Below are 19,070 nucleotides of genomic sequence, written 5' to 3' on the forward strand. Positions count from 1 at the left end.
AGGTATTTAATACTTTTGAAGTTCAATTTTGATACTGATTTTGCTTATATGCAAACCTCTTAAAAGCATTATGCTATACGGCTTTGAGTTTTGCTCAGTAGCGAAATGAATTTTTTTCCCAGGTCAAAAACTTTTTTTCTTTTAACTATACAATCATTAATAATCCCATTATACTTAAAACATATTCATTGATTTACTAGTTATGATATAAATAACAGATTCCTTAGTGTTGTTTTCTTAGGGGATTCAAAATCTAAAATGAAACACTATTCTGTCTGCTTGCCAAAAAAAAAACTACAAACTTTATAAAACAGTGTTAGTTATACAGGAAAAAAATTTAGTCATGCATCACTGATTTTACAAAGGTAATTTTACAGAGGTAATCTTGCATAAAGTTATTAAAGTTATTTAAGTTATTAAAGGAAATATTTTTGATGACTTGAGCACAGAACAATTTGACCTGGATTTTGAAAGCCATGTAGCCTAGTTTAAAAGTGATATGTAGTGGTGTACCTGGTATTACTGTTCTAAAGGGAAAAAGAATTTAAGTAACATTTTTCACTTGAAATCCATTGATTGAAATGGAAGGAGGGTCTGTGAGAGAGACTGTAATAGCTTAGGATCAGTCGCATTTTCTTTCAGTCTAGTTGTCTGGCACAATAATAGGTCAAAAACCTTAATGTGCAGCATTTGAAAATAAAAACTTTTAGGACTTCCAGGTCCTTTCAGTGGATCCACAATAAAATGTTCATGTTGTTCATCCAGTGGAAGAACTTACTAGAACAGAGTAAGAACAGGCTTACTCAGACCAGTGCATTGCTTCATGAGAGAAGAGAAATCTCAAGCTTTCCCATGTTATTAAAAAGGAGTCTCTGAAAATACTGACACTTAGTTTGGTATTCATTTGGATGTTGAGAAGCTGTCAACTCCCCAGATCAATTTGAGTCATGTTAAAAATACTTTGGTATGTGTGGTTTGTTAACCGCAGGTGTTTGGCTGTGAAAGTTGAAACACAAACATGCAGCTAGAACATTGTGCTGGTATGATGGGTTCACAATGATTTGAATGGAAGCTGAGAGAAAACATCATTTATTACCAATTAATTTATTTCCTTTTCAGAAGTGTCTTTGTGAAGCCAAACATCTGGGTAAAAAACAAAAATCCTTAGAGAATCCTTTGCAAAGATTTTTTTTCTTCATTCATCCAATCATTTATTTATTCAACAAATATTTATTGTGTGTTTATTATAGACAAGGTCTTACTGCCAAAGAGCTTAGAAGGGGAGAAAGTTATGCACACATACTAATATTATTATAGAAGTTAGAAATAAATTGGAGAGTGCCACAAGAGAGATGTAAATACCCTGTTATACCTGAGCAGCTCACTTACATATAGCTGGGAGATTCAGGGATGCCCTCTAGGCAAGAAGGCATTGAGCTGAGTTAGATTGTTTTCATTCTAACTGAGGTTGAGGCTATGTAACAGAGACACCTTTGATTGCAAAATGCAGAAAACACAACTAAAACTTGAATTAGGATACAGGGAAGGGCAAAATCCATAAAGCATGATGGTTCTCATTTAAACCATATGCTTTGAGTACAGTGGGAGCATGTTCTGCAAGATTGGGAAGGGGAATGAGTGGTGTGCTTACTAGAGTGTGAGAAGAGATTGGCTTATAAAGCCGCATCCATTAAACAATACCCTAAGATGTAAGGCTAAAGGTAGATACAGCTGTAAGTGTCAGAAGAAGAATTTAACAGTACACAGAAGAAAAAGAAGTAGGAAGTAGAAAGCTACTTGCCTTTGAAGTAGCAAAGGCAAGGGAAGATAAAGAGTGCTTGTATTATTATCATGAGAATGAAGTTAGAGGGATGGGTATGTATTCTAGATCTGCCAGTTGTAGAACTAATAGCACTTGGCATCCAAACTGAATGTGAATATTGATGATTTTCATCCTGTCAGAAACCAAATTAGTATATAGGAACATGTGTGTGAGGGATGAGACTATATTCAATTTGGTGTATATTGAGCTTAAAGTATAGATAGGATATGCAAGTAGAAATGTGGAGCAGGTTTTTGGATATGAGTGCTGGAGAGATGTCAGGATGGGGCCATAGATCTAGGAGCTCTGCAGAGGTGATACTAGTAGTCTAGTGATTGTCAGGAGAGTGTATGTTGAGAGAAAAAGAAGAGAAGATGGTCAAAATGTTTGATGCCAAACACTAGGACATTTAGAAAAGTACAGATGTTTCATTCTCCTAAACCAACTGAAAACCTACTTGAATTTTCACTTTTCATCTACATGGTTTCATAGATGGGGACATTTATATTTAATTGCTTGTGATTTAAAAATTTATTATTATATGTGGGAAAGTATGGTGATTTTTAACCATACTTTCCTGCATATAATGTAATATCACATCTTCTCTAAATCTTTACTTTTTAGTCTGAAAAGTTTGAACAGTCAAAGGATTTGTTTTCTAATTGGTCTTCTCAAATATGGACATTATTCATTCTGTCTTCTGATCTATGCCAAGCATATTTTGATATTTTGTATGTTGGCCTTCAAGTGTACTCATTAAACCTGTACCTGATTTCTTTACTGGAGATACTTATAAGCTGCTTTGAAAATTCCTTTTGATGAACATTAATTGATATTGATTATAGTAAACATCTGAGAACATATTTTTATATCATTTGTATTGGTTAGCATTTGGAATAAAGGATATTTCAAAATGCAAGGCCAGAAGAGTATTTGGTCATGTCATGGAGATTTAGCATATAAGCCTATAATTTCCTTGTTGGCTATCATCATTATATATTTTTTTGTTTGTGAAAGCAGACAGTAGGGTGCCTCACACATAGTAGGCATTTAATAAGTGTTAATTCAAGTTAAGTTTAAAGTGACCTAAAAAGGAGGTTGGCACTTATTAATACCTTAGAAATGTTAGTGTTGTCTAGCTCTGTAAATGGAGCAACACTTCACTGCTGAGGGATGGACTGATGGAATAATTAATAATTACCAGGGTTAGAAAACAATATTTTCATAATAATAGATCATCTGTGCATGGAAATATGCCTATGTTAACAAGATAAGTCCACTCAAAACAATAAATAATTTGACATCTGTGTTGGAAGGCCTGGAAAAAATACTAAAGCGATTCAGTTAAATATTTTTAACAGAGTTAAATGATGAACACATTTCATAGATAGCAAGATAAAAGGGAGTATGATATATCTGAGTATATTTTACTTCCTAGAATGCATTATTACACAAGGCTATCAAAATTATATTTTTGGGAGAATAGCTGTAATCTTGAGTGGCTAAGAAAGTTATTCAGCCTAGGAACTGGGAGATAGACTAAAGGTTTATTTGTAGTGAATCCCTCTAGCCCTGTGGATCTATAAAGCTTATCTGGGTCAATTTATTTCCTTTCATGACAGAAATAATAAAAAATTAAAGCTATTTTATTTTTGCAGAATTGAGCTAAAATTGGCTTTTTGAAAATTCATCGCCCTCTCAGTTTAGTGTGTTTCTTTAACAAGTGTAATTTCGCACTTCTTGTCAGTGGCTTGAAAAAAGAAATCTACAATTTTTATATACAATATCATCAATGCTACAATGATTATATTTTCTGATCTACATGTCCTCAGCTTAACTTCCAAATACAAAGGTGTTTTCACAAAATACAAAAGAATGTAAGCATTTGGGAAGTTTTGTTAATGACAGTATAAAAACAAGTAAGTTTCACCAAAAATTGCCAGATATTTTTTTTTCTTAGGACTCTAATCTCTCTGCCTCCATCTCCACATGGTCTTCTTTTCTGTGTCTCTGGGGACAATAGTTTTAAGGCAGGCTGCCTGTGCTCTCTCAAGGAATGAGTGAATCCATTACATGAATAAACTCTTTTCCCTTTCTCTGTAGGTAAATTCTTAAGACAAACTATACTTCACTTTCAAGTGAATTTTGGGTAAACATTTTACTTCTTTTTTCTTGATGTATGTCATCCTTGAAAATTCAGAGAACTAACTCAATGTTTAGGAAATGTTTCTTCTCTAATCAAAAACAAAAGAGCTGAAAGAATGCTTATTTTAAGGGAAATTTAATTATATATTTTTGGATTGCTTAATTCCTTACATACACACATGTTGTTTTGTATAAACTCAAAAGAACTCTTTGAGACTTTTGTCTTAAGAATAGGAAGTTCTGGGCTTCCCTGGTGGCACAGTGGTTAAGAATCCACCTGCCAATGCAGGGGACACGGTTTCGATCCCTGGTCCAGGAAGATCCCACATGCCACGGAGCAACTAAGCCTGTGCGCCACAACTACTGAAGCCCACGCGCCTAGAGCCCGTGCTCCACAACAAGAGAAGCCACCGCAACGAGAAGCCCGCGCACCGCAACAAAGAGTAGCCCCTGCACGTCACAACTAGAGAAAGTCCGTGCACAGCAACAAAGACCCAACGCAGCCAAAAATTAAAAAAAAAATTTTTTTTAATTAAAAAAAAAAGAATAGGAAGTTCTATTTTTCCAAGTATAAGGGAGTTGCAGGCGCCAGGAGTTTCAAGTTTTACTTAAAATTAAATTACAACTCATATTTGAGGAAAATTGGCAAAAAACTGGCAACAACATGTCATCACTGGAAAACAAAAGCAGCTTATGATTCCTTGGTACCTAACAAAATAGTCATAAAGATAGTACAGTAAATGCAGATGGAGGCCGGTTTCTTCATGACCGACTACTGAGCCATCATGAATCTGAAAAAAACTTGCAAATTAGGGAAAATTTCTTTGATGTAAAATGTTATCACAGCTATACAATCATAACCCCAATAAGCTTACAATTCTTAAGTACCAGGTGCCTTGAGAAGGGCTTTGTAAATTTAGTGTAATTTAATCCTCTCAAGAGCAGTAGGGGGTAGATGCTATTATATGAGAAGACTAAACACGAAAAATCTCAGGCAACTTCTCCAGTTTATAGAACTAGCAAGAAGTGGGTCTGGGATTCAAACCTGAGGATCTGACATTAGGGCATGCTCTTATCCAGTTATTATGATGCATCCCACTAAAATGCAAATGTATATATGGAAACAGCATGAATAGTAATGATGAGTTTAACCGCTGGTGAAAATGCTTTTTGGTATCCCTTCAACTCAGTGTGGAAAGTGGGTATTTTCTTAATTCTAACTTATTATCTGCATAGTTGTGATTCTTAATCTTTTCTGGGTTCCTAACTGATTCAGCAATTAAACAAAAGCTAAGGATATTCTTTCCATTAAAAAAAAACAAAACACATGCACATAAACCATTGCTTAGAGTTTCAGAAGTGTCACAGGAAAAAGCCTCATCTTTCCCTCCCCTGGTAGCATCACCTTCCTAGAAAATTAAATTTTGGTTAATTACCAGGATGGAGAGTCTCCTTGCCCTATCACATACTTCTCTATTTATTAGATGTGTTACTTATTAGATCAGTTAAACTGCTGTGCTTAATTACACTTGATCTTTTGTAGATAGAAAGAAAACTCATTAACTTAAACAGTTACCCGTTCATGGCAAAAGCAAGATGTTTGAACTGAATTGGATAATCTCAAACACCACTTGAAAAGTTGACCTGAATTTCAATGATGCATTAGAAATTTCACTGATAAATGTCTGAGACCAAGTAACTGTGAGTTTTCAAACTCAAAATGGGATTAAGTGCGTGACTTGAAGAAGTTTAAATTTACCTTATGTCAGTCATCCCTTGCTTAGTCTAGACCTGTCCCTGCAAGTTTTATATTCATCCCAGCACTCCCTGGGCTGTGATGCCAAATCCCAGAATTGAGGAGCTGTCAACTTGACAAGATATTGGTGATTTTTCTCCCCTCTATCAAATGGAGTAGTTCCCAAAGGTTATAGTACTTGGAACATAATTATGAAGCCTGACTTCTCTACACAGAATCATGGCCTTACTAAATCGCTACCAGTGTGGTGGTCTATGGCTACTTTCTGATACTGGGGGAAACCAGCCTTGTTTCTGGTTTTTCTCACTGCATCCCAGGAGGATCAGCTGCACCTGCACCTGGCACATGAACTTTCTTTGTTCCATACCCTCTACTCTTGGTCCCTCATATTCGGGTGACCTCTAGCTATTAGGGGATCCATTCTCCTGTAACTTGGTAATTGGGAACAGCCAGGTCTTCCTCAATAAGAGTTTGGAGGAGGGGGAATCATTACCCTTGTCTTTATGATTCTCTCATTCCCACCTATCTTTCTATGCCTCAGTTTCCTCTTCTACAAAATTGGGAGAACAATAGGATTATTAGTGAAGACTAAATGAGTTAATGCATATGAAGAATGTAGAACAGCGTATGGCACTATGGAAAAGTTGTGGTGGTTGTTACTAAGAGTACTGTTAGTATTATTACTGCCCAGGCTGGAGCTCAGTCAAGAATGGCATGTGGCCAGTTCCCAGCCACAGTTAATGGTAGCTTCCAGTTAAGAGAGGGAAATGTCTCTTCCAGTTAAGAGAGCTCCTTCCAGTTTGAGAGGGAAAATTCAAATGAATACATTCAGTAATTTTTGTGATATCCACTATGTGCCAGGAACAGTGTTATCTGCTGAAAACTCCATATGACCTAATAAAGTCAGAGGAGCTGTGTTCAAACGATAACTAAAAGTGTCACAAAGAGAAACCTTGAATTTAATGTAAAGCATGCCTAGACACTTGGTCAGTGGCATGAATGGCATTTCCTTGTCTACCTTGGCTGAAGCAAGGGTCCCCTTCCCAAATGAATTCCTGTCCTTTTAATTCCTGACAACACTTACACTTTGTTCTCTTTACTTGAAGAGAGCACATTTCCTGCACGGTTTCATCTTATTTCTTCTCTGGGCTTCCTACAGACAACCACAGTGCTTTACTTGTTTAGATCAGTTTAATCATTTCCCAGGTATGGTGAACAGTTTTGCTATGCTCTTCTTATCCTGTTTATCATGGTCCTTGACATCTGTTGGTCCTCTAAGTTGACTCAGCCTAATGGATTTGTTTGGCATTTAAATTGTGTCAGGTATAGAGGTAAAAAGGTGAATACTAAGCTGTTTTTTCCGTTGAGGAGCCTTATAGTTCCATGTGGAGGAGATATACCCGAGTAGGGCATCTCAATGTGTTATGGCGAGTCTGAGTGCACAGGATACTTTGGCACCCATCCATGTTACAGCTTCCTTTCCATTCCCCATTTCTTATCACAACATGTACCACCCATTATGTGAAAACCTGGTGTTCTTGACTCACAATCTGTAGGCGTTACACTCTGAGTTTTTTCCAGTACTGGTTATGGGTTGTACTGAATCATTTATTTACATTTCCTTGGCCAGTTTATTTTGACATATGACATATATTTACTGATGGAGAAAACACACACAGTTTGTGAGTGCAGTGTAATGTTTTTCCTCTGGAAATAGAAGTGAGAGAGACAGCATTTAAGTTTTACTGGCCGAAGAGCTACCTTGGTGTTTTTAAATGGGTCCAAAGTAGTACATGCTTCATTATCCCTTCTGTGTGTATATGCATGTGTAGACGTACATGCTGTGAAGGACGGGAAGAATGTAGGAACATCTATACAACGTATAATTTGAAAAATATTTAAAGCAAAGGAAAACAAGCGGCACATCACTAATTTGGACGCTTTTACCTGATTATTGCCAAATTTATTTGTCTGGACTAAGCATCTATACCTTCATCAATCCTTAGTGCTTGCTATGAAATAATATCTTGTTGTACGCATTTTTTTAATCAGATTGGGTCTCGGTTCAGTCAATATTTACTATACTGTAGGACTTGCTTTCACTTTACTGATTTTGCATTGCTCATCTAGTTCTAGAATAAGATTTCCTTAGAGTTATAGTGCCTGCAATTCTGGTTATTTCCACAAGGTGAGTAGGGATATCTAGTTGTGACTTTGTGGGACCACAGATTAGATCTGCCCATGTTAGGATACATACAGTAACATATAGGCACATGATTCAATTTCTGACATGATGCTTTAGCCAAAAGATAATTTTCTTAGTTTTTCTCCCACCTCTCTGAGTGCTGCTTTTGGCATGGTTTCATAGCCTTTGGTCCCTCTGCTGGCATCTCCAGTGTTCCCCAGGATTCTCTCCTTGGCCCATTTCTATCTATCTTTTTTCTTACATATGCTCTCTTGGTCATCTCGTTCACTCTCATGACTTTTAAGTAACACCCATAAGATACTGAACCCCTGATCTTTATCTCCAGGCTGGATCTTTTGGGCTTCCTAAAGGAATCACCAGGAGTTCCCACTGGTACTACAAGCCCTACCTGACTCTATGGAAACCCATCTCTTGTTCCTCCTCCCCGTCACCCTCATGATGAAGCATCATTCCTCTAGACAGAAGCCAAAGTCACCCTTGACGCCTTTGATGCTCTTTCTCCTCTACCTTCCACATGAAGCCCTATCATTCAACCCCAGTGGACCTTCTCTGTTACTTCTGCTTCCCTGACACTACTTTAAGCAAAGTCTTTCTTATTCCTTATCTGCATGATTGACAGAGCCTCTGTCTTTAATCTTTCTTCTACCATCCACATTGTCATGAGTGCCATCTCTCAAAAGCACACATCCTTCAACGTGACTCACCCCCCATGGCCTGCAGGATAAGGTTCTAACTCTTCAGCAAGACCTACAAAGCCCTCTTTCATATTTGGCTGAGCAAGCAGCCTCATCTCCTCCTGGCTCAGGTCTCCTCACAATGCTCCAGATGGCCTCTGCCCTTTGATTCTTTTGTGTTTTGTTCATGCTGTTTATTCTGTGTGGATTGTCCTCTGTCTTCCTTCTTCTCTGCCTAGAAAACTCTTCCTCATTTTTCAAGGCCCATCTCAGATCTCCTCTGCTTGAGATGTCTTCTCCACCCTTCCCACTCAGTATGGGCTGCTCCCTGCACTGTGCTTCCACAGTACTCTCTACTTACCAAGGACATGTTCAACATCCAGAACTCAGTACTATAATAATTTATTTCTTTTTTTTTTAAATCCACAAAAGTTTGAGCTCCGGTTGGATAGGAAACTTCAAGTCATCCAATGTTTTTCTACTACCCTATCATATCTACTACCATATCATACAGTGCCTATCATGTAGAAGACCCCCTCAACTATGAACCAAGTAAGTAAACTTTATAGTAATAGTTAAAGAAATATCAAGTCTTTCAACTTTCTTTCACGTATTAGCTTTTAGTATTGCAAAGTATTAGAATTTGATATGTTTATAGGTTCCTGGTGGCTTGGGGTATCCACATTTTAAGCACTTTTGAGTTTAATAGCCTGTCTTTCTCTAAACTAGACCCATTAGTGAGATACTGCTGTGTGCCTCCTTAGTGTTCCCACCTCTGAAATGCACTAGCTATTCAATCCTAATTGGAAAAATTGGGGGGCAGAAGTGGCTTTTTGTTGCTCTAACTTTATTTTAATCTAAGGAATGACTTTGAATCACATTCACCTGGCTTAGTGGTTGCCACATCCTTATTTATTTTGTGACCCAAATTCATAAATCAAGATCAGGAAACCTAATTTTTCTCAAATCATCCTAAACTGTCATGGTCCTCCTTTTCCAGTCAGAACCAGATTTTCCTCGCAAGTTGTGATTCTCACTCCACCAACTCCACCCTCTTGATGGAAACTTCATATACATTGAAGGGGCTTCATGTGTTCTGTTATTATTTTTAAAACTGGATTTTGTCAGATACATGCCTTCTGTTCATAAAGAAGCATTGCTACTTTCTTCTGAATGTAATAGGGTGGGGGGCAGAATATCCTTCTAAACAGAAATGTAAGGCAATTTTTTTTAACATATGCTCATAAGGAATGTAGTCCCAAAAGATACTTCCTTCTGTGGTAAATCAAACTCTAATTCATGAATTTTAAAAATTATTCCTTCCTGCTGTGGACATGAATTTCTAAAGTGTGTGTGTGTGTGTGTGTGTGTGTGTGTGTGTGTAGACACTCAATACTGAAAGAGCAGGGAATAGAACAAATCATGGCCAAAAATTCCTTTGAATAATAATTTATATATCCATGTCTCCTTTCTTTCCCCAATCTGGCTTCCTTATTATTTTAATTGTTTCTGCCTTTACTACTAATGCATGAATCTGTCTTTGCTAAATCATCTTTTTATACAGAAAGTAAAAGCTGTGAAATACAAACACACTTTCAAGTTAATAATAGTAACCTAATATTTATTGAACACTTACCATGAACCAGGCACACTAATAAGCACTTTACATAGATTGTCTCATTTTGGTTATGAATTATAATCAAAATGGAAATACTAAATGAAATACTTAAAAGCAAAGTAGAAGCAATACTTTTATAAAACATAGAAACACCTGAATAATTTCTTTTGCCCTTATATAAGCACAGCCCTCAGTCTGCTTTTGATCCTCCGCTGCCACAGACAAATTAATCACACTCTCTCTTCTTGCTTTCATTTTAGTCAGAGAGCATTAAAGAAATATATAGTATTTCTGGGATACCAGTCCACAATCAGGCATTCTTAGTGTTATCAGTGGGCTACATGCACTCAGGGGAACTGTGAACAGTTAGAGGAAACTAGACCTAGAGAAACAAGGACTCATTTACCCATCCTACTTGTCAACTATTTTAACCCTGTAAACCAGGCAGTATTTTATTAGTATGTCTCTGTTTTTAGTCAGTCTAGAGTATCAAGTCCACTATTGTTAACTGTTCAGTAGTAAACAATAGCAAAGAAGAAATGAAGAGATGCAAAAATGTTTCCTCTCAAAGAATTTGAGAAATTGAAGTGATCTTACCCTTCTGAGGCAAAAGTGATTTTACAGAGTTGAAAGTCCAGAAACTTTTAACATCCTGTAGAGTCGCACAACCAGTGAGCAACAGGTGAGAATGGAACCTGTGTCTTCTGTCTCCTGTGCAACTGTCTTTTGACCACAGAGAATACCTTTTCCTAGAATTTATCCCTTTCCATTTTATTTCCTTATCCACTGATTTTATATATTTTTGCAACAACATGATACCTTTTTTTATTTTCTTTCTTCTATTTCAAATTTGTTTTGCTGGTTTCTCTATACCCTCTTGCCTTTTGCTTTCTTTTCTTGGTTTAATAAAGGTTCTATTTCCCCTGCAGAATTTCTTTACTTTCAGTATTGCAATATTTTTGAATTACCTCTTACTTTTTCTATTTCCACTCAGAGCCTCTGAAAGGGGTTTAGAAATTTTATGTCTTTTATTTAAAAAAATTATTTAATTAATTTATTTTTGGCTGAGTTGGGTCTTCGTTGCTGTGCGTGGGCTTTCTCTAGCTGCGGCGAGCAGGGTCTACTCTTCGTTGCGGTGCACGGGCTTCTCATTGTGGTGGCTTCTCTTGTTGCGGAGCAGGGGCTCTAGGCTCGTGGGCTTCAATAGTTGCAGCACACAGGCTCAGTAGTTGTGGCACATGGGCTCAGTGGTTGTGGCTTGCGGGCTCTAGAGCACAGGCTCAGTAGTTGTGGTGCACGGGCTTAGCTGCTCCGCAGCATGTGGGATCTTCCCGGACCAGGGCTCGAACCTGTGTTCCCTGCATTGGCAGGCGGATTCTTAACCACTGTGCCACCAGGGAAGCCCAGGGGTTTAGAAATTTTAAAATGTAATGTCAGTTCTCCAAATCAAATCAGCCAAAATAACAACAACCAAAAGCCAACAAAGAAGAAAAATGCTATTTAGCCAAGTATGTTCATCTTAGGTTTGAATTTGCCTATTTTTTCCCTGTGCTACAGCTGCTGCTGCTGCTGAATCCTGTATGTTGAAATTTGTATGTTTTTCATTTTGGAAGATAGTAATAAGTCTGAGAGTAGAATAGTTATTCCAACAAAAATGTTTTTCAGAAGTATGTATTTGCATAGGAGAGAAAATAAATATGATATTATTGGTTATTTATTGCTTTTCTTTGTTTTTTAAATAAGTTTGTTTATTTATTTATTTTGGCTGCGTTGGGTCTTTGTTGCTGCACGCGGGCTTTCTCTAGTTGCAGCGAGCAGGGGCTACTCTTTGTTGCTGTGCGCGGGCTTCTCTTGTTGAAGAGCACAGGCTCTAGGTGCACAGGCTTCAGTAGTTGTGGCATGCGAGCTCAGTAGTTGTGGCTCACGGGCTCTAGAGTGCAGGCTCAGTAGTTGTGGTGCACAGGCTTAGTTGCTCCACGGCATGTGGGATCTTCCCAGACCAGGGCTCGAACCCGTGTTTTTTGTATTGGCAGGGGAGTCCTATTTATTGCTTTTAATTCATAACTTAGCAGTCAGCTACTACACAATCTTGTATTTAATCTCTGGCTATTCTATGTTGGTTCTGTATTTTCCAACTAGAATGCAATGAGGCACTACTGTGATTAGTTTATATGCTAATTTAAAATTTTAAATGGTATTAGACAGACATTTCTCCAAAGAAGACATACAGATGGCCAATAGGCACATGAAAAGATGTTCAACATTGCTAATTATTAGAGAAGTACAAATCAAAACTACATGAAGTATCACCTCATACCACTCAGAATGGCCATCATCAAAAAGTCTACAAATAATAAATGCTGGAGAGGGTGTGGAGAAATGGGAAGCCTCCTACGCTGTTGGTGGGAATGTAAATTGGGGCAGCCACTATCGAAAAGAGTATGGAGGTTCCTTAAAAAACTGAAAATAGAGTTACCATATGATCCAACAATCCCACTCCTGAGCATATATCCAGAGAAAACTCTAATTTGAAAAGATACATGCACCCCAATATTCATAGCAGCACTACTTATAATAGCCTAGACATGGAAGTAACATTTAGGTCCATTGACAGATGAATGGATAAAGAAGCTGTGGTACATATATTCAATGGAATATTACTCAGCCATAAAAAAGAATGAAATAATGCCATTTGCAGCAACATGGATGGACCTAGAGATGATCATACTAAGTGAGGTAAGTCAGAGAAAGACAAATGTATTGTCACTCATATGCAGAATCTAAAATATGATACAAATGAACTTATTTACAAAATAGAAACAGACTCACAGACATAGAAAACGTATTTACGGTTACCAAAGGAGAAGGGGGTGAGGGATAAATTAGGAGTTTGAGATAGCAGATACAAACTACTCTATATAAAATAGATTATCAACAAGGTCCTACTGTATAGCACAGGGAACTATCTTCCACATCTTATAACAGCCTATAACGGAGAAGAATATGAAAAAGAATATATCTGTATCTACATGTGTATGTATAACTGAATCACTGTGCTGTACACCAGAAACTAACAGAACATTGTAAATTAAGTATAATTTTTAAAAAATGTACTGGTATTGCATGTATGCATTAATAAAAGACATACATCTACTCAAACAAATTCCATTTCCTGTCTTGTCTGAATCATTTTTCAGGATCAAGTTCAAATAAGAGGGCAATGATTGACCCATATGCCCCTTTGACTGAAGAAATATAAAATGTTTCCTTGTGCAAGAGCTGAGAAATGGTAAGATTCCCTTTATCTTCCTTTTATTTCCCCATGGTGATCTACTTTAACCTGCATCTGTGACTTTCAGACATGAGGCCTGTGATGTAACAGAGAAAGGCAGAGACAGGAGAAGACAGAGGGAGGCTTGGGAGAGAACTGTGATGAACACAGGCACCTCAGCATTTAAGTAACTACCACCATCATTGTTAAAATGCAACGGTTTGTTCAAGCTGCCTTGGGAAAAATTTTTAAAAACACACAAAAACTGAGGCATTTAAAAGCACTTCAGCTGTGTATGCATGTTTGCTTGCTTATTTTGTTTGGCCCAAAGAGGATTAAAGGGACCAAGGCAATGTTCACTCACCCTATTCAACTTTGCCATTTTGCAGCAAAGTGTCATTTCTGATCGCTGGTCTAGTTAAACCTGTGTGCAGATCACATAATTTTTGCCTGGCTTGATTTGAACAACACTTCCCCACATTTCTGGCAGGAGTTATGATCAGAACAGGACATTCATGAGACAGTAGCCTTGGCCCACAACATGCTCAGTGCAGAAAGGAATCCAGGCAGAGGGTTTAGTGAAAATGAAGAAGTGGCTCTAAAAGAAATGGCACATAGTCACCTCTTCTTTGTACTCCTTTGAATGGTGACTTTTATAGGAATTTTATTTTGTTTCCTATCCACCTGCCTTTAATAGTATCTATTCCCTCCCACCCTTAACTGCTCATTCAAATCTGTACTGCAGCTGAATCAAAGAAAGAGGATTGAGGCATCTAGCTAGGAAAAGAGAATTTTAAAAGATAAAGTAAATAGAGAACAATACTTTGCAATTCAAGGAAACTTTCCCTGCTACTGTAGTGCACATTGGTTTTGCCCTTCTCTATCTTCTGTAACATTTTAATCTGCCCCACTGAATAAGTCCTGATTGTCTGCTCTCTTGTATTTATGCCAGCTCAAAAGAGACAATAGTGTATAATCAAATAAGCAATGTTCATGACTATGCTTTGTAAACTATCAAGTATTGTGTAGTGTATTTAAATTTATTTTGTATGTTACTTCTGGTTCTCAATTTATGTCATAATTACTTTAAAAATTCTCTCTTATCTAACATTGTGCTGGACAAAAGGAGGGTCTATATTATTGACTCACTTAATAATCATTAATTATATTGTAAAAAAAATTATTTTCAACCATTGAAGAGCATTACGACTCAGTGCTAAATTCTTCCAGTATGATTCCATTAAAGCCAGATATACCTTCTGAGAGAAGCATTCAATTTGAAAGGCAAGAGTTCAGTTTGTCTTATTCCTAAATTCATGTTTCTTTTCCCCTTTGAATGAATTAGTTAGATTTTCCCATTTGAAAATGATGATTATTTCTCTGTTGCTAACAGGTTCTAGAGGTACCAAAAGACTTTAATAAAAAGAAAGTAATTTAAAAAATTGACTACAATGACTATTAATAATCCGTGAACAGTAATCTTCTTGAAGACAGAGACTCTCTGATATTATCTTTGAATTGTTTTTGGAACCTGGAAAACTATATTATAGAGGCAGGCTTAATTAAGGTATGCTGCATAAATGAATAGAAGTCTGATAGTAGGGGAGCGCATCTGTGACCAGCAGATCTTGGCTGTAACTATTGCTACCAAAAGAGAATAAACAGCATGAAAGGTATCTGGTTATCAAATGAGAAATAGCATGAAGATGTCTTTTAATTTAGAAGTCAGACTCCTGGGCTAATAATCATGGAGCATAAATTTGTCTATAACAAAAGAACATTTCCTATGAAAATGACTTGTTAACCTTCATTCTGTGATGGAGATTTTATACTGTATAATACTTAGGTTTGTTCTGATAAGGACATCTAGTTGGAATTGCTACCTTATTGATATGCTGTCTTAATAATGGAAGTGTGCCTAAATTAACTGGGAAAGATAAAGCATGTACAAAATAGAGAAGGAAGAAATATCAATGATAGCAGGAAAAATCTGTAACCCTGAGATAAAGGATTTCTTGATACTAAACTCTAAAAAAATACTTGAAAGTAAACACACTTTTATAGGGCAACACTCCATCCATTATCTTTCTCTCTCCTTTGCTTAATCCAGCTCCTCTTCCTGCTCTGTAACTGTCTCCCAAGATTTGCTTCTCCTCCCTCAATTTGCTCTATTTATCCCATTTCTCATTGAAGCCAGCCCTGGAGTTTGAGTGCAAGTACATATTTGCAGCTGCACGCAGGCAATTTCTGTTTTAACATCCTATTTTCATCTCAAACCCAAGAACAGAAAATCTGAACCTATTCTTTCAAAGTAACTGTTGTACTTACCTTACTTATTTTTCTCTTTATTTAGTGACCTATTAGGGGAACTTGGTCTCATTCTTCTTCTTTTATTTGCTATAGCTAAATTCTCTCCAACATATTTATTCTTTCAAAAACATGTGGGAAATTCGTAGGCATAAAGTCACATTTACAAGAGTTCCCCTCTCTGATAGCAGTAAAGCTAACCAAAAGAACTAAAATAAAAAAAAAAATTCAAGTAAAACCATTTGTGCTGACCTTTAGAAAGGTCTTAACCTCATAATACAAATCCAACTATCATCAAGATGTAAGTTCAGTCTGTTTTATACAGGACACTAGTTTCTCAACACAGTACAACAGGTGACACTTAAGTGAAAGAAAAAAAAAGTGGAAACAAGCAAACATGTGAACATGTAGGCCTTTAATTATATCCACTATCTAGAGAGGTATAGTCTATAACCATGAATGGCTGGTGGAAAAGAACAGAAATATTCTGTCTTGAGTCAATTTCTCAAGTGCAGCTCAGCCAGAATCTGAGAAAGCTCTAAGCTAAGCAGCTTCTTACTTGGGAGGGGTACGATCTAAAAACAGGTCCACTGTGAAACAAACTTCAGGCAACAAATGACCAAATACTCAAGGGCTAAAAACAGAAGCATAGAACGTCAGTCTGGTTGACTTTTCATCCAGGGGTGGACATAATGAAGCAGAAGAACAAACCAGTTCCCAGCAATATCATCTGTATTGTTGTGGTACGAATCAGGCCCTCAATCAGGCTTGCTAGATGTGGAGCCTGGACTTCCAACAAATTTTGAGAGAAACATCTTTGATCACAGTGCCTATGTCCCCACTTCCCTTCCTTTGGTCCGCAGGAAAATGCAAGAGACCTTACACCAGCAAATTTCAATCTTGTTTGTGAAGAGGAAGGTCTGAAGGGTGTCAAGGAGATGTCTCCCACCCTCTATTAGGGAAACTAGCAGAACATGTAGATATGCCCCCAGTCAAAGGTAAGGAAGTTGCATAAGGGGAAGGATCATATTGATTTTGTTCATCATTCTATGGCCAATACCTCTGGTAGCACCTGGCATAAAGGGGGCTCCTTAAAGATTTGATGAACAAATTATTATTGCAGAAGATAGGGGTATGGATTTTGAAGTTAGAGAGATGGTTAAGAGGACTAATTCTGCAACTTCTTAGCTTTGTGCCCTTGGACAAATTCTATAACGCTTTGTACCCTCATACGTACAATTCAGGTAATAGTAATATTTTGTTTTGGGGATTAAAAGATAAAATATATTTTAGATATTCAGCACATGACTCTGCTGGTTATTCTCCCTTTGGTCCTCCAGATTAGTTCTCCAGTAATGTCATTTTCTCCTCTTACCTCTTTAGGCCCAGGAAGCAGAAAGGATTCCCCATTGTTGCAGGTCTCTGGGCTCCTCAGCATCCTTTATCAGTTTCCTTAATCCCGACCACAGTTCTGCAAGGACTACTTAGGTGAATGTTTCTTCAATCTTCTGAACTGGATTTTGTTTTCTGATAGGAATTTGAGTGATACAGGGCCTGAAAGCAAGAATAATTAAACAGGGTTAACTTTTGGTGTTGGTAGGTGTAGTTGTATTGGTAGTAGTCAAAGCAGTAATATAGTAGTACAGTAAGGAGAGTGGCAACTGTTATTGTTACCGTTATGAGCAGATCAAAATATAAAAGAAAATCTGCTAAAGCAAAAAAAAGTTCCTAAAATGAATACAGTATTCCCTAAGATGGGAGACAAGTTTAGACTATAACAAGAAAATTAAAGATGATGTGGAACTTTTTGATACAAAGTGTTTTTAAAATTTGATATAAAATGATTCATCAACTAAATACAATACTAAGAAGAGAAATAGTGAAGAAAATTAATGTTGTTCCAAAACAAAAGAATTAATTTTAAACAAGGACACATCTAGAAAATAGAATCAGTAACTAACTTGAGAACCTAATTTTAAAAATACCAAGAAAAACTGAAGATGACACAAACAGCTGGAAAGATATACTGTGTTCTTGGATTGGAAGAATCAGTATTGTTAAAATGACCATACTACCCTCGGCAATCTACAGATTCACTGCAATCCCCATCAAATTACCAATTTCATCTTTCACAGAACTATAACAAAAATGTTTAAAATTTGTATGGAAACACAAAAGACCCCAAATAGCCAGAACAATCTTGAGAAAGAAAAATGCAGCTGGAGGAATCATGCTCCCTGACTTCAGACTGTTCTACAAAGCTTTAGTAACAAAACAATAGGGTACTGGCACATAAACAGATACAGAGATCAGTGGAACAGGATAGAAAGCCCAGAAATAAATCTACACACTTATGATCAATTAATCTATGACAAAGGAGGTAAGACTATACAATGAGAAAAGACAGTCTCTTCAATAAGTGGTGCTGGGAAAACTAGACAGCTACATGTAAAAGAATGTGATTAGAACATTCTCTAATGTCATATACAAAAATAAACTCAAAATGGATTAAAGACCTAAATGTAAGGCTGGATACTATAAAACTCCTAGAGGAAAACATAGGCAGAACACTCTTTGGCATAAATCATAGCAATATTTTTTTGGATCTGTCTCCTAGAGTAATGGAAATAAAAACAAAAATAAACAAATGGGACCTAATGAAACTTAAAAGCTTTTGCATAGCAAAGGAGCCCATAAACAAAATGAAAAGACAACCCACAGAATGGGAGAAAATATTTGCAAATAATGCGACTGACAAGGGATTAATCTCTAAAATAGACAAGCAGCTCATACAGCTTAATATAAAAAAAAACTCAATCAAAAAATGGGCAGAAGATCTAAACAGGAATTTCTCCAAAGAAGACATACAGATGGCTAATAGGCACAAGAAAAAGTGCTCAACATCGCTAATTATTAGAGAAATACAAATAAAAACTACTATGAGGTATCACCTCACACCAGTCAGAATGGCCATCATCAAAAAATCTACAAACAATAAATGCTGGAGAGGGTGTGGAGAAAAGGGAACCCTCTTGCATTGTTGGTGAGAACGTAAATTGATACAGCCACTATGGAGAACAGTATGGAGGTTCCTTAAAAAACTACAAATAGAACTACCATACAACCCAGCAATCCCACTACTGGGCATATACCCTGAGAAAACCATAATTCAAAAAGAGTCATGTACCACCATGTTCATTGCAGCTCTATTTACAATAGCCAGGACATGGAAGCAACTTAAGCATCCATTGACAGATGAATGGATAAAGAA

The sequence above is a fragment of the Delphinapterus leucas genome, chromosome 4, assembly GCF_059928025.1.
Source record: "Delphinapterus leucas isolate spDelLeu-1000000601 "Yukka" chromosome 4, BTC_Dleu_Yukka2, whole genome shotgun sequence".
In the NCBI taxonomy this organism is placed as follows: domain Eukaryota; kingdom Metazoa; phylum Chordata; class Mammalia; order Artiodactyla; family Monodontidae; genus Delphinapterus; species Delphinapterus leucas.